Consider the following 22,538-nt stretch of genomic DNA (forward strand, 5'->3'; position numbering starts at 1 on the left):
AAGACATTAAACCAAGCCTTAGTCTGCCCGCTCAGGTGGACATGTAAGATCCCGTGGCACTCTGCACAGAAGGGCAGAGCGTTCCCCAGTGCCCTTGCTGACCAAGTCTGTTCGCAACCTTGGTGTCATATTTGATCACGAATTGAGCTTCCTACCTCTAGACTGCCCAGTTCCACCTTCGTAATATCGCCCGTCTCCACCCTTACCTCAACTTATCTGCTGCTGAAAACCTCGTCCATGCCTTTATCACCTCTAGACTTGACTATTCCAATGCACTCCTGGCCGGCCTCCCTAGTTCTAGCCTCCATAACTTGAGGTCATCCAAAACTCTGCCTCCCATGTGCTAACTCGCACCAAGTCCCGCTCACCCATCTCCCCTGTGCTTGCTGACCTACATTGGCTCCCAGTTAAGCAACGCCTCGATTTTAAAATACTCATCCTTGTTTTCAAATCCCTCCATGGCCTCACCCATTATTATCTGTGTAACCTCCTCCAGCTCTATAATCCCCCTAGACTTCTGCACTCTGCCTATTCTGGCCTTTTGAAAATCCCTGATTTTAAATGCTCGACCATTGGTGGCCATGCCTTCAGCTACCAAGGCCCTAAGCTCTGGAATTCCCTCCTTAAACCTCTCCGCCTCTCCACCTCTTTTTCCACCTTTAAGACGCTCCTTAAAACCTACCTCTTTGACCAAGCTTTTGGTCATCTGCCCTAGCATCTCCTTATGTGGCTCGGTGTCAATTTTTTTTGATTACACTCCTGTGAAGTGCCTTGGGATGTTTTATTACATTAAAAGGTGCCATATAAATACTAGTTATTGTTGTTGTTGTTATTGCCCTGGCCAACATTCCTCCCTTAACCACCACCACCAAAAATAGATTATCTAATCATGAATTCATTTGCTGTTTGTGGTGCCTTACTCTACCCAAATTAGCTGCCACGTTTGTCCATATCTCAAGAGTGACGACAAGTAAGTGAAGTGCTTTGGAACATCCTAAGGATGTGATAAGGTACTATATAAATGCAAGTACTTTCTGTATTTCTCCTTAATAGAGATATTTTCTTGGCAAAGCCTCAGCAATATTATTCCTCCATTATTTCTGATGGGCCCAAAGATGCCTGCAGGTAACAGTTCAAAGGTGAAACTTTGGCTCGTCACTGATCACAGCAGGAAACACAAACATATACCCAGATAGTTACTGACGTAATAAAACTCACTACGCACTTGGTTTGAGTATAAAGCAAGGCTTTAATCAACTTGTTTCAGAACATGGAGGTCTAGTTGTACTTCACTAGTTCCTGTCTTACAAAATGTCCCTGAGCAAGCTGGGCCCATGCCCAAGTATTTATACTCCTTGGACGGCGCCACCAGCTGGCCGTCCAGCGTTATTTCATGAGTAGTTTCTTGATGATGATGAGATTTATAACAGTTACCGACCTTCTCACTTCTATTTTGAAATATGAATGGGAAAGCGGTTTGATTGGGTTCACTTCCCAGCGACATCACCTCCAAGTCAGCAAGCTGATGGTTTGAACCCCACTGCTGGACGTGGACATAATCCAGGTGGAAATTCCAGGGCAGCGTTTAGGCAGTGATCTATTGTCAGAGGTACAATGTGTCAGATGGGTTGTTGAACTAAAGTACCAACCACGTATTCACGTAATCATAAAGAATCCATATATGGTCGAATACTCTTCCTCAACCAGCACCATCAACCACAGAGGAATTGATCATTATTCTGCATCATTTGGTTTGGAATTTCCCTCTCACTTACTGCCACTCAGGGAAATTTCACATTTTTTTTTACATTAAACCATTTTCATTTTCAAAATGTTGCATTTCAAGAAGCTGATTGCCCCCTATTATGACAAGTATTTATTTATTTCATTACAGCTATTCGTCACTGTCTATGAAGTCTGGTGCCATGTGGTGTTTAAATACCATTCACCAATCTGGGTGGGCATCTCTCTGGTACTCCTGGGCACAATACAAGTAAACACTTGTCGCTTGAAAGGGCCTCTTTATTTCACCATCAACTTCCACTTTCCATTGCAGCTTCTCTTGTCTCTATTTTATCCATACTACTGTGATAATTGGTCTTCAACTTTCCTTTCTATTTGCCCATAAGCTGCGACTGGGAGTGTGCCCAGATTCTCCGATTATGCCCTGGAGGCCTTAGTTGAGGAAATAAGGAGGAGGAAGAATATATTATTTCCAGCAGATGAGAGAAAGGTTTCCGGCCATACTGCCAGGGAAGAAGGTCCGAGATGGCTAGACGTGTAAATGCCCGTGGTTTAACCCCTCACGCCTACAAGCAGTGCAGAACATAACAACATAAGAATTGGGAGCAGGAGTCAGCCATGCGGCTTCTCGAGCCTGCTCCGCCATTCAAAAAGATCATGGCTGATCTTCGACCTCAACTCCACTTTCCCGCCTGATCTCCATATCCCTTGATTCTCCCAGAGTCCAAAAATCTATATCTCGGCCTTGAATATGCTCAATGATATAGCATTCACAGCCCTTTCTGGTAGAGAATTCCAAAGATTCACAACCCTCTGAGTGAAGAAATTCTTCCTCATCTCAGTCTTAAATGGCCAACCCCTTATCCTGAGACTATGCCCCCTGGTTCTAGACTCTCCAGCCAGGGGAAACAACCTCTCAGCATCTACCCTGTCAATCCCCTTCAGAATCTTAGATGTTTCAATCACATAGAAACATAGAAGATAGGAGCAGGAGTCGGCCATTCGGCCCCTCGAGCCTGTTCCACCATTTAATGAGATCATGGCTGATCATCCAAATTCAGTACCCTGTCCCTGCTTTCTCCCCATATCCCTTGATCCCTTTAGCCTTAAGAAATATATCTAACTCTTTCTTGAATATATTTAATGAATTGGCCTCAACTGCCTTCTGTGGTTGTGAATTCCACAGGTTCACCACTCTCTGGGTGAAGAAATTCCTCCTCATCTCTGTCCTAAATGGCGTATCCCTTATCCTTAGACTGTAACCCCTGGTCCTGGACTCCCCTGCCATCAGGAACATCCTTCCTGCATCTAGTCTGTCTAGTCCTGTTAGAATTTTATAAGTTTCAATGAGATCCCCTCTCATTCTTCTAAACTCTAGCAAATACAAGCCCAATCGACCCAATCTCTCTTCATACGTCATTCCTGCCATCCCAGGTATCAGTCTGGTGAATCTTCACTGCACTCCCTCCATGGCAAGAACATCCTTCCTCAGATAAAAAGACCAAAACTGCACACAATACTCAAGGTGTGGTCTCACCAAGGCCCTGTACAACTGCAGTAAGACATCCTTGCTCCTGTACTCAAATCCTCTCGCTATGAAGGCCAACATACCATTTGCCTTCTTAACCGCCTGCTGCACCTGCATGCTTACCTTCAGCGACTGGTTCACAAGGACACCCAGGTCTTGTTGCACTTCCCCTTTCCCAATCTATTGCCGTTCAGATAATAATCTGCCTTCCTGTTTTTGCCACCAAAGTGGATAACCTCGCATTTATCCACATTATACTGCATCTGCCATGCATCTGCCCAATCACCCAACCTGTCCAAATCATACTGGAGTTTCTCTGCACCATCCGCACAGCACACACGCCCACCCAGCTTTGTGTCATTTGCAAATTTGGAGATATTACATCTAGTTCCCTCGTCTAGATCATTAATATATATTGTGAATAACTGGGGTCCTAGCACTGATCCCTGCGGTACCCCACTAGTCACTGCCTGCCACTCAGAAAAAGATCCGTTTATTCCAACTCTGCTTCCTGTCTGCCAACCAGTTCTCTATCCAAGTCAGTATCTTACCTCTCATTCTTCTAAACTCCAGAGAGTATAGGTCCAATCTACTCAATCTCTCCTCATAGGACAACCCTCTCATTCCAGGGATGAAGAAGTTCAATGACCTGACCCCGAGCTGCTACGAGGAATCCCGTTCACAGTCTTGTCACTGTCAGCACAGCCCTGTACCACTTTACTGTAACAGCACCACTGAATAACTTGACCCCGCTTCACTTTTCTCTCATCCAATCATTGCAACATCCTTCAGTGGCCCCCCCGCTGCTACCACTTCCAAACTCTGCCACTGCTCACACAATTAATGGCCCCTCCTGCACACACCTGATGCTTCCAGACAGACTATTTTACCGTCACGCGCAAGTGTTCAGAAGTCTTCAGCACGCCACTCACTAACAGGAGTTGCAGGACAAACCAGTGCACAATGCCAGAGACAGGAGCCGCACAGGAGGAGGACTCCATCCCCTAATGTGTTCTTATCTGCTGAAGAGGTTGCTGTGGCTATCATGGGCAGAGAGAGTGCCCGAGCTGCTGCAGAGTACGAAGCAGGGAGAAGTGTGCTACAGGGTGCTTGACCCTATAACCATCCATTTCTCATCACTTAACTATCCCCTTCACTCAGTCTACATCATAGCATGGTGCTTCATTGAGCAAACTATTTTTGTGCCATTGAGTGCAAAAACCAAGACTGACACTCCAGTGCAGTGCTGAGGGAGTGCTGCACTTCCGGAGGTGCCGTCTTTCATATTAGACATTAAACCGAGGCCCCCTCTGCTCTCGGAGGTGGATGTGAACAATCCCATGGCAATATTTCAAAGAAGAGCAGAGGAGTTCTCCCCGGTGTCCTGGCCAATATTTATCCCTCAATCAACATCACAAAAACAGATTATCTGATCAGTATTACATTGTTGTTTGTGGGAGCTTGCTGTTTGTGGGAGCTTGCTGTGCGCAAATTGGCTGCCGCGTTTCCTACTTTACAACAGTGACTACACTTCAAAAAGTACTCAGTTGGCTGTAAAGCACTTTGGGATAACCTGAGGTCGCGAAAGGTGCTATATAAATGGAAGCCTTTCTTTCTTTCATTTCCACTAGCTGCTAACTACTCACCATTTTCTCCACTTCCTCTTTCCAAGCCCTGATGAAGTCCCAGGCCCATTGGCAGTAGAGAGGTAGGAGGCCTCCTCTGTGAAATTGGGCAGAGATGAGTGGGACAAGAGTCAGGCCTTCTCCTGGGACTTACCTGCGGACCACCACCAAGGAGGCAAGTGGCCCAACATTTGTGACGCCCATATGAAATAGGAGCTGGAGTAGACCACTCGGCCCATCGAGCCTGCTCCGTCATTCAATAAGATGAAGTTCAAATGCACAAGCTGTCTATGGAGGTGCAACAGGCAGCTCACGCATAATGGCCCAAGTTCGGGCCGGCCTCGGGCCTCTTGGTTAGGGTGCGCACTGCCTGAGTAATACTCGGTCTGGGCTCAAAAAGGGGCCAAAATGAATTTCTACCCGACATGTTTAAGATTTGAACCTGGCCTCTGTATCATATCCTGTTTAGATTCTTACCTAAAAAAAAATCCGTTATTTTCTGTTTCCTCGTTTAATACAGAAACCTAATTAAAGCTTACTGATTTGCATGCAAGCTATCTAAGGAACTAGGGTCTATGGTAAGAAATATGGTTTAACAATACCATAGAGCGCGCCAATGTAACACTAATTTTAATGTTGAGGTTAACAATGACTAAAAAGAACTCGTGATTTAAAGTTTGGCTTGTCCCCAGTTTAGCCCATTTCCTAAGCTCCTTGTAGAGTGGCTTCAACTGTAATGAGGATTTTAGAAAGAAAGAAAGAAAGTCTTGCATTTCTATAGCACCTTTCACGACCACAGGACGTCCCAAAGCACTTTACAGCCAATGAAGTACTTTTTGAAGTGCAGTCACTGTTGTAATGTAGGAAACACAGCAGACAATTTGCACACAGCAAGCTCCCACAAACAGCAAGGTGATAATGACCAGATAATCGGTTTTAGTGATGTTGGATGAGGGATAAATATTGGCCAGGGCACTGGGAAGAACTCCCCCTGCTCTTCTTCAAAATAGACCCATAGGATCTTTTACATCCACCTGAGAGAGCAGACGGGGCCTCGGTTTAACGTCTCATCCGAAAGACGGCACCATTCTGACAGTGAAGCGCTCCCCCTGTACTGCGCTGGAGTGTCAGCCTAGATTTTTGTGCTGAAGCCTCTGTGCGTGGGACTTGAACCCACAACTAGTTCTAACTCAGAGGTGAGCATGCTATCCACTGCACCACAGCTGACACTGTGGGATATAAGTTGAAAAGGTGAATGTTCTTACCTTTAGAACTGGGGACGCTGCTCCATGAACTTCATAGGCACATTTAACTGACATCGGGTAAGATCTACCATCATTTGGACTGACATATCAGAAACAAAACAAACTATCAAAATCTCTAGCCAGTTTCCTCTATTTTACATTGAAACTGCTTAAACACGTTGTCTCACAAAAATACCCCGGGTCTTTCCAATATATGAGTTAACAAGGTTCTTCAGCAAAGCGTGAGAGGTTTTCACGTACTTGTAGTCCTAGGGGTCTATTTTAAGTGTCCCTGTCCACTGGAAATGAAAGTCAGGAAGTTGCCAAAAGAGAGTACAGTGTAACTAGGATCTAGTGTATTGAAGAGTAGGAACTGCAGTCCAGCAAGAATAGGAGTTGTGTGCACTCTCCTGCCACAGGGAATTCCTCCATTGCTGACATTCCTCCCTCAGCCAATCTACGACTGCTGTTTGTTGGATTTTGCTGTGTGCAAATGGCTGCCGTGTTTTCCTACAATGGTCACTGGTCTTCAATGTATATGAAATACTTTTGAGATGTTGGAGGAGCACGATAAGGTGCCACATAATTATTTTTCGACATTAATCCTTTAGTGCAGTTTAAACATCAGGAGCGATCATATTCACTCTTGCACTAACCTTTCAACGTGCACTTCAAAGTTAGCTCATTCCAAAGTAATCCCATTATCCACGAAGTTGGGCAATGGGAATCCCCTTGCACTGCGTTCGTTCCACGGAACTGCAATGACCCTGATATTGCTGGAGTCCCACTCTGCCCACACAAGTGCAGTGGAGTGGAACCCCGCTCCACTCATGCCCAACAACACAGACCCAAATTGCGGGGACAGGGTCATCTGTGTGGTTGGGGGAAGTGCCCACCCTTGAACCATCAGTAAGAATGACAGAGTGACGCAATGCCACGCAAATGGCAGATAGGATCCCCAACGAGAATCATCTTTTCTACCTCTTCCGCTCACAGAGGAGAAAGCAGACCTTTTGAGGAAGGTAATCAATCCTCTCTGGAATCGAGTGCCTTGCCTTCATGAAGGTTTGGGGTTTTATAAGGACCTCAGTGGGATTCATGTCAGCTCTCAGTTGGTTTGAGTTCCTCTGAGGCCTTACAAGGGCAGAATGGGCAGAATTTGCTGTGGTAGCATGGGACTCTATCAGACATGCCCCCCTTGACATGGGGGGGTGGGGGGGAGGGTGCAGGCAGATGATTCGCCATAACGACCCCCTCTCTCCCCCCCCACTAGAATTTAAAGGGGCACTTCAGCTGAGGCAGACGGAATCCCGGAAGAATCGGGTTGTGCCCCAAATTCCTGGTCCCCAGCTCCACCCATGGGAGGAAATGTTCTTTTCCGGCCCACTCCCATACCCAGGAATGTCAGGCCCAGGGTCTCTTATGTGCACGGACTGTATGCAGAGAGGGATATTCTCCAAAAACATAAGGTGGCAGTGAAGCAATTGCCCTGAAAGTAAATAGTTCCCGCTCTCTTTCATCAGTCCAGCAACTTCCTGCAGCGGAATGTAAATACAATAAAAAGTTAAGAAGCGGAGTTTGTCAGGGGCGATGCAATTGGAGGCCATCATTCCTTCGCCAAGGCTGGCCTTGCCCCTTTAACTGTGTAATTACAGATTTCAATGAGCTCCTGCCTTATATAAAGACAAAACAGGCCCTCGAAGAGCACAATTATGAAGCGTGAGGGATATCTCCATCTCAGCATTTTGGTTTCAAAAATGCTAACAAAATTGCCCAATATTTCTCAGGCACACTGCACTCAGCGAAATGTTACATAACACCCTGAGGTTGTGGTAACATTCTGGAGGCAAGGAAATATAAAAATAATAAAGAAATAAAAAAGGCTATAGGCTAGAAGCGACTGCCACTGATATCGTCACGTAAGCGGTTTAAAGGTTTGTATCCAGATTCTCTCTCCACTATTTTCATGGAGACTTTAAAACAGGGAGAGAGGAACGTGATACGACCTCATTAAATGTTCCAGTGATAACGTTGGCAACAGGAATTTCCAGGCTTCTATATTTTTGATTGGTTAAAACGACAGTTAAAAATATGGGGCTAGATGTAAAACTAATATTGTGGTTCAGTCAAACGGCAGTGAAATTTGAGTGGTTTCTTAAACACGTGGCCTGGTTTTCCTGGCTGGCTGCCTCAGGGCAAACCAATCTTACAGCGGGGCCCTCAATCAGGCCTTATGCCCCTTTACTTACATACGCAAAGAGCCTATCGCCTGTTTCAGATGTGGGCACCGCGCGCCAATTTTTTGGCTTTTACCAATATGGCGGGCGGCGCACTTCCGCTTCCTGCCCGTCATGTTCAAGGCTTAGGGGACCATTTAGCCCCCGAAGAATGGGCACTGACCTGTCGAATTTCTAGGCCCCTGTCTAGAAAGAAAGACTTACATTACACAACAACAACTTGCATTTATATAGCGCCTTTGCTGTAGTAAAACGTCCCAAGGCGCTTCACAGGAGTGTTAGCAAACAAAATTTGACACCGAGCCACATAAGGAGATACCAGGACAGATGACCAAAAGCTTGGTCAAAGAGGTAGGTTTTAAGGAGCATCTTAAAGGAAGAGAGAGAGGTGGAGAAGCGGAGAGGTTTAGGCAGGGAATCCAGAGCTTAGGGCCTCAGCAACTGAAGGCACAGCCGCCAATGGTGGAGCGATTATAATCAGGGATGCTCGAGAAGCCAGAATTGGAGGAGCGCAGAGTTCTCGGAGAGTTGCGGGGCTGGTGGAACGATGAGAATTTAAAAATTGAGGCGTTGCTTAGCCGGGAGCCAGTGTAGGTCAGCGAGCCCAGGGGCGATGGGCGAACGGGACTTGGCGCGAGTTAGGACACGGGCAGCCAAGTTTTAGATGGGGCCTTTCATGACCTTAGGATGTCCCAAAGCGCTTTACAGTCAATGAAGTACTTTTGCTGTGTAGCCACTGTTTGTAATGTGGACATCACTCTGTCTAATTGAAAGTAATTGAAGACACACGCTGCAATTTGAAGAGCTTACAACAATGTTCAGACAAGCTGCTCTCTTCCACCGCTTGATTCCTGCCTCCTTGTATTTCGGCAGCGCTGACTGTTCGGTGATAAGCCATCTGATTTGAAATGTTTATGTCCAATTTTGATGCTTTCAGAGCAAAACAAAAAAGAAAATGGGCGGCACACTTCTAGGGAAGAAAGAAAGGATCCCTTGATGAAAATGAATGTTGCTATTTTTAATGTCCTGCCCAATATTTCCCTCCATGCCCATTAGTAACTGGTTTGAAATTCTCCAAATTTATTTTACATAGGTTCTTAATAGACAGCAGAAAGGAGACTTGCGTCCAATAGGACTTCAAGCTAGGCCGGGTGCCTTTGTTTCCTTGGCCCAACTGAACCAGGATAAATTAATGTACTTGAATATATCTACTTACCGGGAGGGGGGGTGGGGGGCTTATTTTACCTTTGTGAAACGGGCAATATCGCATTAGCCACCCATTACACACCCCAACTGAAAGTCCTTTCTATTAAAGTCACTGTTGCTGCTCCTGGACCCACAGAAATAATACCAGACATGCCTCGGCCGGACGCTTACTCCTCTGTCGCCCGTGGAAACGATCTGGAGTGCGCACGGTCCACATTCCGACTAGGTCCAACCACAAATGGCGGCTTGGGGTCCTCCCAGGACACCTGATTTGCATATTGAAATGGTTCCACCGCCTGAAACAGGCAGGCGCTTTGGGCTCCCAGTGGTAGGCCCCTTTCAAAATGGCGGCGGTCGCATCGTTGGCGTCACTGGGGCAGTAAGGCTACCGACCGCACCTCGGCGTTGTTACCGCCCCTCAACGCCAGTCAGTACAAGTTAAAATCGGACCCTTTTTTGCTTTCCTGAGTGTGTCATGGAGGCTCTGCCCTTCTGTCACAGAAAACAAAAGTCTCTGATGTGCGACTGCCTTTGTGTGCGTTAAATCTTGCCTTGTCACTGTCACAGGGCACATTTACAGGATATTCAAAGAAGCTGCTTTTAACTGGAAATGAAATGACTGATGTAAAAACTGGAAATTTTTCACTCTGGTTATTGATTGTGTGGCGGTGGGGAGTCATGTTGATAATGCAGACTTGACACTTCGTGGTGAAGGGACTGTCTAGATGGTTAAAACTTCTTCCCCAAGAGTTTCATTGGTGTAACTGAACAAAAGATGACGCTGAGTATGGATTGAACCCCTGGCACTTTTCCAATTGGGCCAATACGAAAAAGCTTTCTACCTGAGGCCGTCACAGAGAGATACAAGTTCCTCTGCTCGCTCTCTGTAGTGACAAGGTAAACACGTTACATCAAAATTTCCTCCGGTTAATAATTTTAGAAAAAAACATGAACACGCACTAAGAGAAATACCGAACACACAAAACCTTCATAGAATCATACAGCACAGAAGGAGGCCATTTGGCCCATCGTGCCTCTGCAAGCTTTTTGGTAGAGCTATACGATTAGTCCCACTCCCCTTGCTCGTTCCCTATAGCCCTGAAAATTATTGCTTTTCAAGTATTTATCCAATTCCCTTTTGAATGTTACTATTGAATCTGCTTCCACCACCCTTTCAGGCAGCGCACTCCAGATCATAACAACTCATCGTGTAAAAAAAAAAGTCTCCTCATCTGCCCTCTGGTTCTTTTGCCAATTATCTGAAATCTGTGCCTTCTGGTGACCGACCCTCCTGACAGTGGAAACAGTGCTACCACTGAGCCAGGCTGACAGGCAGTCTGAAGGAAGTTGAAAGTAGAGTGGTATCATCAGTAACAGACTGGATAGGGTTGGATGAGTGGGGGGACTGGGAATGGGTAGAGGCAGGGGGAGAGGAAGGGGGACTGGGAATGGGTAGAGGCAGGGGGAGAGGAAGGGGCACTGCAAGAGACAGCTGCACAGGGGGTCTCAATCTCAGAAACAAAGGGATCTGTGCGCTCTCATCATTTCGTGTCGAAGGTGAGCTTGGAGGTGCAAGGGAAAAGGGGTTTGAGAAGGTGGGTCACCCTAGAGAGAAGCAATCATGCCTTCATTTTTCAGGAGTAGTGGAAGGATTTAGATAAGGAGAAGTAGGCATGTTAGTGCTTAACAGGCTCTAGCAATGAATAACTGGAGCAGTCGTGTACAAGGTGCACAGGAGTTTGTGGCCCTTGGGTTTAAGGGAGGGAAGATGGGAACTGTATCAGAGGGATGGCAGCGGTGGAGATGGTGAGTGATTTAGTGAGAACAGAAGTAGTGATGGCAGAGGCGAGGAAACAGTTGAACAAGTCAACAATGCCAGAGGTGTAACGATGTGTGGAAGGCCAGAGGGGATGGAGTTGGTAGTTTGAGAATGAGTTTGTGAGGGAGCTGGAGGAGATTCTTCTCCAGTCTGGAAGGTAAGGCTACTGAAGTTGGAGGAAGGTAGCAGGATATAGGTGGTAAGGGAAAGTAGTGGTGGTCAGGGATAGCCTTATCAATGATCAAGACTTCAGAAATGGAGAGGCCAAGTAAGAGGACAAGGTTGAGAGGGTGACTCCTCGGTTTGGGTGGAAAAGTTTACGTGAAGAGTGAGATTTAGTTAGGACAGAAGGGCCGAGAAATCAGAGGAGAGGGGCTGGGGGGAGGTTTTGTGTAGGTTGATGATGAGACACTGAGTGTAGAGGCTATGGAAGAGGATCTTAGTAACGAGGTCAACGTTGTCCTTGGGAGGATGGTAAATGGCAATTATTTTAAGTGAGAGGCAGAAGGGATGGAAGAGGCTAAGGTGCATGAAGGAACAGACTGTGGCAGGTGAGTAGGGGGAGAGGCCAAGATGAGATTTGGTGTCATTAAATGTGTAGCTGGGAGAGGAAGCTTCAGTGAGGGGGGTGGAAGTAGAGTAGGTTGAGTAGATTGAGCCTATGCTCTCTGGGGTTTAGAAGAATGAGAGGTGATCACATTGAAACATACAAGATTCTGAGGGGGATTGAGGCCGAGAGGTTGTTTCCCCTGGCTGGAGAGTCAAGAACTAGGGGGCATAGTCCCAGGATACGGGGTCGGCCATTTAAGACTGAGATGAGGGGGAATTTCTTCATTCAGAGGGTGGTGAATCTTTGGAATTCTCTGCCCCAGAAGGCTGTGGATGCTGAATCATTGAGTATATTCGAGGCTGAGATAAATAGATTTTTGTACACTAGGGAAATTAAGGGATATGGGGATTAGGCAGGAGAGTGGAGTTGAGGTCAAAGTATAGCCTACTCCTGCTTCTAATTCTTACATGTCTTCAGCTGCCTAGGCCCTAAGCTCTGGAATTCCCTCCCTAAACCTCTCTACCTCTCTTTCCTCCTTTAAGATGCTCGTTAAAACCTACCTCTTTGACCAAGCTTTTTGTCACCTGCCCTAATATCTCCTTATGTGGCTTGGTGTCAAATTCTGTTTTATAACGCTCCTGTGAAGTGCTTTAGAATGTTTTGCTATGTTAAAGGCGCTATATAAATGCAAGTTGTTGTTGAATACTTCACTTATTGTCCTCCTACGATTGAAATACTAAAGGACTTTCTCATTTGCATATTCTGAGTCTAAAGCTATACATTTTTCTTGGTCTCTTTTTGTCCCCTCTGATCATCCTTTTAACAAGTTTCTGCACCCCTGAATGTTATATTAATTTCATTCCTCTGGATTTAGCCATGTTTCTGAAAATCCCACCCCATTTTCATTCCTTACTGCCAAAACAGACACCGGTTGAGAGACTGAAGAAGCTGGGATTGTTCTCCTTAGAGCAGAGAAGGTTAAGGGGCGATTTGATAGAGGTGCTCAAAGTCATGAAGGGTTTTGATAGAGTAGATAGGGAGAATCTGTTTCCACTGGTCTGTTACCAACCCAGAGGCACAGATTTAAGGGAATTGACAAAAGAACCGGAGGGGAGATGAGAAGTTTTTTCATGCAAGTTGTGATTTGGAATGCACTGCCTAAATGGGTGGTAGAAGCAGATTCAAAAGAAACTTTCAATAGGGATTTGGATATATACTTGAAAAGGAAAAATTTGCAGGGCGATGGGGGAAGAGCAGGGGGAGTGGGACTAATTGGAGAGCCCTTTCATAGAGCTAGCACAGGCACGATGGGCCGAATGGCCTCCTTCTGTGCTGTATCATTCCAGTTCTGACTTCTAATTCCTAATGCTTCTAGCATCCAAGCATACACATCTTATGATAGATTTACAACCTTTCACATACACTAGTGTCCACCCGCCTCTGGTTCATCTGTGTCTCCCTGGGTATATGTACCAGTTGACTGCCTTCTACCCGACAATCTGTCTTGTCTGAGATGCAGTTTCCTCCTCCCTCTCTCCACACCGAGCTAGTTTAGATATTCTATTTTACTGCCTCAATGTTCCTCCCCAACGCACACCTGTTTCTCCGGGGCCCACAAAAATAATTCACCACTTGGCTTTAGCTGGGCCTCTTCCATTCCAGCGCTTGCAGAACTGGTCGGAGCCCGCACTGCGCAGCCTCCGCGTCCTATTTACCTCATAGGAATCCCAGTTTCCATATTAAAAGGGGACTATCGCCTGAAACAGGCAGCCGCTTTGGACACCCGGCGGTAGGCCCGTGTCAAAATGGAGCTGGCCGGAGTTAACAGGGCGGTAAGGCAACCGGATCCATTTTGAGGCCAGTACCGCCCCGTGAATGCCAGGCGACGGCCACTCAAAGTTGACCCCCATTCGGATCTTCATTTCCAATGATTTGAATGGAGATGAATGTTGGGCAGTTTCTATAATGGGCGGCCAACCCTCATCCTCAATATTACGGCCAGCCAACAGGTAGAAAATTGACTCCTACAGAGCTCTACAGAGAGCCGGCACGGACTCGATCTGCCGAATGGCCTCCTTCTGTGCCATTATGACTCTATGACCCTGTATCTTTCCCATTCTCATTATGCATCATCCTGTCACACAGGAAAAGCAAAAGCAGGTTGTTTTTAAATTTCCAATGTGCAGTCCTTCATTTATATTTTATAAGGGTGGATGCTGAGAGGTTTCGCGCTAATAAAGCCTGGCGCGTTAAACTCGCTGTTATATTCCCAGCAATTTCTGGGCCGTCGTTTTTTTCAAAAAAAAGAGTTTGGAAATAAAATGTTGAATATTATAAAATGTTATTTTTTCCTCTCTTGCCCTTTGCACTAATGCCCATCCAAGAGGGTGGGTGGCTGACTGGCGCAGAAGCCCTGCAGACACCAACTGGCAATGCAGCTACAGGGTGCGAGACTGCACCCATTGTGGAAACAGCTTCCGTTCAGTTGCCGACGCCCAGTGACCAGGCAGCGATCGAGAACTTTCCAAAAGAGACATCCCCATGGGGCCACACATGGCTCGTGTCAGCGGCATCATCAGTCGCTGCTACCATCCTCTTGCAAGTGCCAGCTGCAAAAACCCACAATGCACCTGCTGGGCCACAACTAAAAAAAGGCGTAGAGATACCTGAGCCCGCCCACGCACAAGTGCAGATAAACAACACGTTTCCAATCGCCGCCAACCAAAAAAACAGATGGTGGCAGCAAGCTGCAAATTGCTATCCCACTGATGCAAAAAAAAAACACATGATTCCGGGTCGTGATACAGGTGGGCTGTATCCTGACTGACCTGTTTGGACACCATTCACACCTTTGATTGCTGTGATTATCTCTCTGCCGAGGTGTGATAAATGGCAGTTGGCAAGATTACCTGTAAACATCTGACATTATTCTCTGACTATATAAACGGTGTCTTTATGCATTTCTCCACTTCACCTGACGAAGGAGCAGCGCTCCGAAAGCTTGTGATTTCAAATAAAGCTGTTGGACTATAACCTGGTGTTGTGTGACTTCTTACATTTGTCCATCCCAGTCCAACTCCGGCATCTCCACACCATTGCAGAATCGGGGCAGCTACCGGTATGCTGTAATCTGCCTCAGCTGCTCAGGGCTGGGATAGGGAAGAGGACAATGCCAGCTGGGATTCCCGATCCAGTGCCCCCCTACCCCTGGTGGACACAGTGCGGGTACGGAGACGGGTGGAGACCGCGTTTGGGCACAGCTGAGTCGCCGGCTCCTCTTTGCTTGAGTAGCTCGCTGGCTGTCACTGTCACTTGAAAGAGTGGCCACACTTTAAGCGAGGTGCAATAGGGCTATCAGCTTTTCCTAAACTCTAACCCAGCAAGAAATATAAACTGAAAGACTTGCATTTATATAGCGCCTTTCATGAGCTCAGGACATCTCAAAGTGCTTTACAGCCAATGAAGCACTTTTTTTGTTTGAAGTGTAGTCACTGTTGTAATCGCGGGAGCCAATTTGCGCACAGCAAGATCCCACAAACAGCAATGAGATAATGACCAGATAATCTGCTTTTTAGTGATACTGGTTGATATTGGCCAGGACACTGGGGATAACTTCCCTGCTCTTCTTCGAAATAGCGGCATGGGAACTTTTACGCTCACCCGAGAGGGAAATCGGAGCCTCGGTTTAACGTCTCGTCCGAAAGACGGCACCCTGCGACAGTGCTCCATTCCCTTTGCACTGCACTGGAGTGTCAGCCTAGATTTTGTGCTCAGGTCCCAGTCTTCGGACTCAGAAGCGAGCGGGCTATCCGCCGAGCCATGGCTGGCATAGAGCCCATTAGGTGCCCACTTGTTAGGCGCACCCTTCTTAAACTCGCAGCCACCCGGGCTAAACCAAAATCGAATCTGGTCAGGCTGACAGTCCAGCACTGTCTGTGACGGGAGTTTTAGGACGTGGGTTGGTGGCCGCGGATCACAATGTGGTGACTTCCCTTTCTCTTCCTCGTTGCAGTGGGGAGGTGGAACGCGAGGTGGGGGGGGGGGTGGAGCTGCACGTTTCTGCCACAGAAATGCTTTGCTAAAGAAAAGTGATGCAAATGGCTAAGTGGGAAGAAAAGTCACCGTGCGTCGGTGGCGGAGGATAGAATCTGACCCCAAGCTTCCAGTCATCTGTCACTTTAATTCTCCGCTCCATTCCCACTCAGACCACTCTGACCTCGGCCTCTCACACTGTTCCAATGAAGCTCAACGTAAGCTCGAGGAACAGCACCTCATCTTTCGATTAGGCACTTTATAGCCCTCTGGACTCAACATCGAGTTCAACAATTTCAGACCATAACCTCTGCCCCTATCTTTTTTCTCTCTCTCTCACATGGCAGCTGTCAATCATTCTGCCATTGCCATTTACACTTCATCTAGAGCCATCTTTTGTTTCTTAACTTGTCCCATTACCATCTCCTTTTGCCTCGCACCATCATCCCTTTTGTCTCTTAACTCTCCTGCCTTCCGTCCTATCACAGACCTTCCCTTTTGTTCTTTCCTCCCCTCCCCCCTTTCCCTGCCCCTACACTTGCTTAAAAACCTGTTCCATCTCCAGCTTTTTCCAGTTCTGACGCAGGGTCATTGACCTGAAACGTTAACTCTGTTTCTCTCGCCACAGATGCTGCCCGAGCTGCTGAGTATTTCCAGCATTTTCTGTTTTTATTTCAGATTTCCAGCATCTGCAGTATTTTGCTTTTATCCGCACTACCGCCCCCCTCCCCCAGCCCCGCACGAAGAATCAGCATACATCAGGAGCAACGAACATCTTGGCTGCAAAGCCAGGCACATTCAAATGGTATCTACCTAGCAGCCTTGACACTTATACACGACAGAAAACTGAAGTCTATAAAATAGCCATTAATATTATAATATGTAAGCTCTATTAATATGACACTTGCCAGCTTGGTGTGTAATAACTAATGCTGAGTTGGACTCTCTTCGTTCATCCACCAGCAAAGTCCATTCTATGCTGGAGAAACATAGAAACATAGAAGATAGGAGCAGGAGTAGGCCATTCGGCCCCTTGAGCCTGCTCCGCCATTCAATGCGATCCTGGCTGATCATCCAAATTCAGTACCCTGTCCCTGCCTTCTCCCCATATCCCTTGACCCCTTTAGCCTTAAGAAATATATCCAACTCCTTCTTGAATATATTTAATGAATTGGCCTCCACCGCCCTCTGTGGTAGAGAATTCCACAGGTTCAACACTCTTGCTAGGTGGTTGGTGCTTCCCGTATAACTTTCACTCCACCGGAAAAAAACTTTTAAAAAAAAAGCTGCTTCTCGACCACAGGCTGTTAACGACATGTTACTAGACACCACATTTCGTCCTCCTCCCTCCCCAACGCGTTGTGTTATCAAGTGGCGATCTAAACAGGAATTCACGCAACTATTTCAATCACTAAATTTGTAAAAAAAATCATGAACAAATCGCACAAGGCGTAAGTTTAGTGTTTTTTTTCTGAAAGAAGGCGCAACACACTTTCGGAGATGTGCTGTCTCTTCAAGTGCACATTGTAGAAAAGTGACTGGATCGCTGTTAATGAGAAACTTGGAAGCGCTGAGATCCAGGTTGTGTCTGTCTGTGCACCACACAAGTAAGTAAGTACATGGACACCGAAAGCTTTGCCTACATAACATACTGCCAGATAGTAAAGTGCTCGAAGGACTCACCTGGCAAGTGCGAGGTTGGCCAGCACGCAGCAGAACCACAGCATCTCTGCATCGTTGCCTGATCCTCCCGAGAACTACATCATGTACCTGTCAGGAAATGACGCTTCACAAGGAAGCGTCTGCTTGCCTTATCAACTGATTCTCAGATCAAAAAAAAGGACAAGAACGCTCGATAATTCCCACATGCACATTGAAAACCAGCAATTTTAACCAAAAAAACTACACTTTGTGTCATTTATTCTTATTCCATTTCACAAATGCGCACTTTTTAAATTCTTAGTTCCTTTCACAACCGCTCACTTAAAAAAAATTGTAGATAAGATACAATTGTTGAAAAATTGTACAAACGCATAACCACTATGAAGGAAATACGCCTTCATTCCAAATTTTCTGGGCAGATTTTGTGCTAACTTGAAGTTAGCTTCTCTGTAACGAATAACGAGGCATATGTTTTGCAACGATGCTCTTGTTCTATAACAGGAAGTTTCTTGCTACCAACCCAGAATGAGCTCCCTTAAGTTCCCAGGCACTATGAACCGCAGATGGTGCACACACCCTTTTTTGTGGCCGCTTTAGATTTTACAACAGTTTGCCTCATCACCTCCGGCCCCCCACCCAAAAAAAAAGCAATTGTTGCCTCCCCAATTGCCACAGAGGATCAAGGCACTACCCCAGCGTAAAACTGATGCGCACAGACCAGGCCAAGATGATAAGCTGGAGAGCTTCACTTCTCCCCGCGCCTTTAGGCTAAGAAGATGAAACTTCAGCCATTAATTCAATTCAATTCAATTCAAATTGCTTTATTGGCATGACAAGTTACATCTTATGTTGCCAAAGCATCGAAAAACATTCATGTTTGTTCACAAAAATACAGATCTATCCATACAGTGTATAAACATACATAAATATACATTCATATAATTTGTATATACTCTTTTCTTATATTTAGTGGTTGTCCCTCTGTTTATGGCAAGCTGTGACATAGTGTGCCGCTAAGGTTACACAATTTCTCTCTTCCCCTAGTAGGTATGGGAGTTTTTGGTCGTCATTCAAATTTCTGAATTCCGGGCATATTTTTGTGAATTTTGGGTAGAAATTCTCCCTGATGCCCTGATATTTTCTACAAGCTGTGAGGAAGTGCATCTCTGTCTCCACCACTCCCTGACTGCAGTGAGAGCATATCCTGTCCTCTCTTGGTAGCCGGGTCTGCCTGTGTCTACCTTTTTCGATCGCCAGGCTATGTTCACTAAGTCTGTACATTGTCAAGGTTTTTCTCAGCTTGCTACCCTTTACCATGGTCAGGTAATCAGCCATGTTGTATTGTCTGTTTAGGGCCAAGTAGCAATTGAGTTTGCTTTGGGTTTTTGTTGTTTCTGCCCAATATGACAGATATTTTTCCTTTTGCTTAGCGACGATTGTGTTGGGTCGAATTCTCTGTGTTACGCTGTCACTGTCCTGGGGCTGGTTATTGTTAGTAGTGTTAGTAGTTACTTCACTGAGTCCCAGGACTAGTTGACCTCTGCTAGAATGTGGACATCGTATGAAGAAAACAGCAAGCTGGAAGGTGATGTCCTTCATGGTTGATTAAGAATCCCCGAATTTCCTTCCAAACCGTTTTTAACAAACTTCTTGAACTTTTGTTTTATTTAAAATTGTTTCTTTTAAATCAATTCCAGCAAATCCCAACTCCCATTGGTCATCTGACCCAAATCCCAACTCCCATTGGTCACCTGACCCAAATCCCCGACTCCCATTGGCCACAGGAAGACTTGTCAAATATATGAATGGAGATCACCCCCAAAACATAGTAAAACTTCAAATACATTTTTTTTTTAAATCACATTTTTAAAATGACTTGAAATTACATAAATTAACTATTTTAAACAAAAATTTAAATTTTTGAAAAAATAATTAAAGTTTTTAACAGAGCTAAAAATAACTTACCTTTCTTTAAAGTATTTTTAAATGATAAATCAGTGGAAAAAAAAAATTTTAAAGTTTTTTTTCCAACTCTTACCCTGGTAAAAGCAGGCCTTACACCTGCTTTTACCAGGCGCAAGAATTGTAAGTGTTTTCTGTGGGCGGAGGGTCTCCAAAAAACAGAACTCTTCACCCCCGCAGAGGCCCTTCTCCCGGGCAGCCGGAGGATCTGTCGAGAGCTTCCTTGACAGATCGGAAATGCCGGTTTCCAGCACAGGCGCAGTGCATGCCTGAAACTGGCATTTCTGATGTCCCTACGGAAGGGTACACAGCGCGTACCCACCCGTAGGGATCGGAATATCCGGCCCATCCTGGTTTAGTTGGTTGAGGGATAAATGTTGGCCAAGACACTGGGAGAACGCCACTGTTCTTCTTTGTGTAGTACCTTGAGATAGTTTACATCCACCTGATTGGGTAGACAGGCTCAATTTAACTCCTTATCCTCTGCTAGTGTATCACTCCCTCATTATTGCACTGACGTATCAGTCTGGGTTATGGGCTCAAGTCTCTAGAGTTTGTCTATGAACCCACAACCTTTTGACTCAGAGGCGAGAGTGCTACCACTGAGCCAAGGCCTATAGACCACATCTAACTCACCACTGGCTGTATATTAAGGCGTTAAGCCTCAATCATCATGGCTTAGCAAGCAGCTAATGAGCTTCTTGATCTTTGTAAACTACCAGTAATCCAGACATGCTGATTGGAAAATCTCAAACTAATCATGAGGGTGCATTCCCTTCCCTGCCCCTTACTCCTAATCCACACTCCAGTAAACAGGCCACGAGGAAATCATAAGCCAGTTTAACGCCGAACTCAGAGAACAGTTTAACGGTGTCAAGGAGACAAGAAAAAGTAGTGTTTAACTGACGAGCCAGAAAAAACAGCAACTGAAAACTCTGATCAGGGTCAGGGTTGGAACTGTGGTAGGGGAGGGTGAGGCTGATAAGAGCATAACTGTCAGAGACTCTGGTAAATGGCTCCTTGATTATATGAGTTGGTATACCACATCTTAACCTGTGACCAATCGCAGTTGGAAAACCTGTGGTCGTTTGCGTTCAGTATGGACACATCAATAAATCCTCTTTGGTATGCTCCATTTTCTGTCCAGAGATAAAGCTGGGCCACCTGGAGTACAAGTACCACATATTGCAACAGAACAACCTCCCCTCCATCATCACACATCCACTAAAATGGTACAAGGCACCAGCACAGATACACAGAAAGAAAAAGAGGAAGTAAAAAAAAAAGACTTGCATTTCTATAGCGCCTTTCACGACCACCAGATGTCTCAAAGTGCTTTACAGCCAATGAAGTACTATTTGAGGTGGAGTCACTGTTGTAATATGGAAAATGCGGCAACCAATTCGCCCACAGCAAGGTCCCACAAACAGCAAAGTGATAATGACCAGATAATCTGTTTTTTGTTATGTTGGTTCAGGGATAAATATTGACCAGGACAACGGGGATAACTCCCCTGCTCTTCTTCGAAATAGTGCCGCGGGATCTTTTACATCCACCTGAGAGAGCCTTGGTTTAACGTCTCATCTGAAAGACGGCACCTCCAACAGTGCAGCACTCCCTCAGCACTGCACTGGAGTGTCAGCCTAACTTTATGTGCTCAAGTCCGTGGAGTGGGACTATGAATCCCCAACCTTCTGACTCAGAGGAAGAAAGGAACAACACAATAACAACAGCAACAGCTTGCATTTATATAGCGCCCTTAACGTAGTAAAATGCCCCAAGGCGCTTCACAGGAGTGTTAACAAACAAAATTTGACACCGAGCCACATAAGGAGATATTAGGGCAGGTGACCAAAAGCTTGGTCAAAGAGCTAGGTTTTAAGGAGCGTCTTAAAGGAGGAGAAAGAGGGAGAGAGGTGGAGAGGCTTAGGGAGGGGATTCTAGAGCTTAGGGCCTAGGCATTGGAGTTCCAGATGAAATCATAGAGGTCAAAACCCTGGAATCATTTAAGAAACAGCTGAATGCTGCAATGGAATGTGAGGATGAATCTGGATGGATTTTTTCATTAACCATTCGCAGGATGTGGGAGTCACTGGCAAGGCCTTGAGAAGGTGGTGGATGAACTAGGTTGGGCCAAATACCCTTCCTCATCTGTAATTACGTTATGATTTTGTGAGCCATCAACTTATTGTCTGTATTTTTGTTGCATCAATGTTTAATGCGTTCATGTGACATCCATTGCCCATTATTTTAACAATGGTGACAGCAGAGAAAGAACATATACACCCATCAAATGTCCATGCACTAAAGATATCAACAAAGATTTCATAGCTCTTCTACTGGTTCAATGATTTTGGAGGGGCAAGAGTTTTAATCTCAGATACAGTAGATGTAAGATCGCAACAGGGCAGATAGGTAGCAGGCCCATCTTCAATGTGAGAGTGTTAGAGCATCAGAGAGATATCGAAAGCATTGTATGATAGACCAGAGAGTGGGAGATTCCAGAGTTCATTACTCCATTTTCAACATACACAATGAATGGCAGTCCATCATGGAAGAAATGGCCACCAACATGATGGCTACAATCCAATGTAGACAGCAAGGGCGCGATCTTGCCAGCCCTGGGGAGGCAGGTGTGGAGGTGGGATTGCCGGGAAAATGGCAGAATCTGGGGGTGGGTGCCCATCCCGCCCCCAACTCACCTCCGTGCCATCTTGCCAGGAGGTGGGTAGCCGACCCGTGCCGGGTCCCGTCTCCTTGGAGGTGGGAAGGGGATTGCAGCCACTTAACTGCCTGTTAGCAGGTAGTTAACAGGCAGATAAGAGGATTATCCCCATTTTACCCACACAAGTGTGGGCTTCCCGAAGGTTGCGAACCCCGCCAGGGTCACCGAGGCGAGCAGTGGGTCTGCAGGGGTCAGAGGGGTGCAA

The 22,538-nt window shown here is 46.0% G+C and overlaps 1 long non-coding RNA gene across 1 annotated transcript; it reads right to left on the reverse strand.

Annotated features, from left to right (window-relative positions):
* Positions 1 to 903: 903 nt before the first annotated feature.
* LOC147112095 (uncharacterized) lies at positions 904 to 17,735 on the reverse strand. The gene is made up of 3 exons (XR_015079863.1): positions 17,668 to 17,735; positions 6,162 to 6,240; positions 904 to 1,597 (listed from the first exon to the last, which is right to left on the reverse strand). It is a non-coding gene; the product is annotated as an uncharacterized LOC147112095 (long non-coding RNA).
* Between the last annotated feature and the right edge of the window lie 4,803 nt (positions 17,736 to 22,538).

This window comes from Somniosus microcephalus, chromosome 10, assembly GCF_052327205.1.
Source record: "Somniosus microcephalus isolate GS21.2 chromosome 10, FLI_Smic_1.0, whole genome shotgun sequence".
In the NCBI taxonomy this organism is placed as follows: Eukaryota; Metazoa; Chordata; class Chondrichthyes; order Squaliformes; family Somniosidae; genus Somniosus; species Somniosus microcephalus.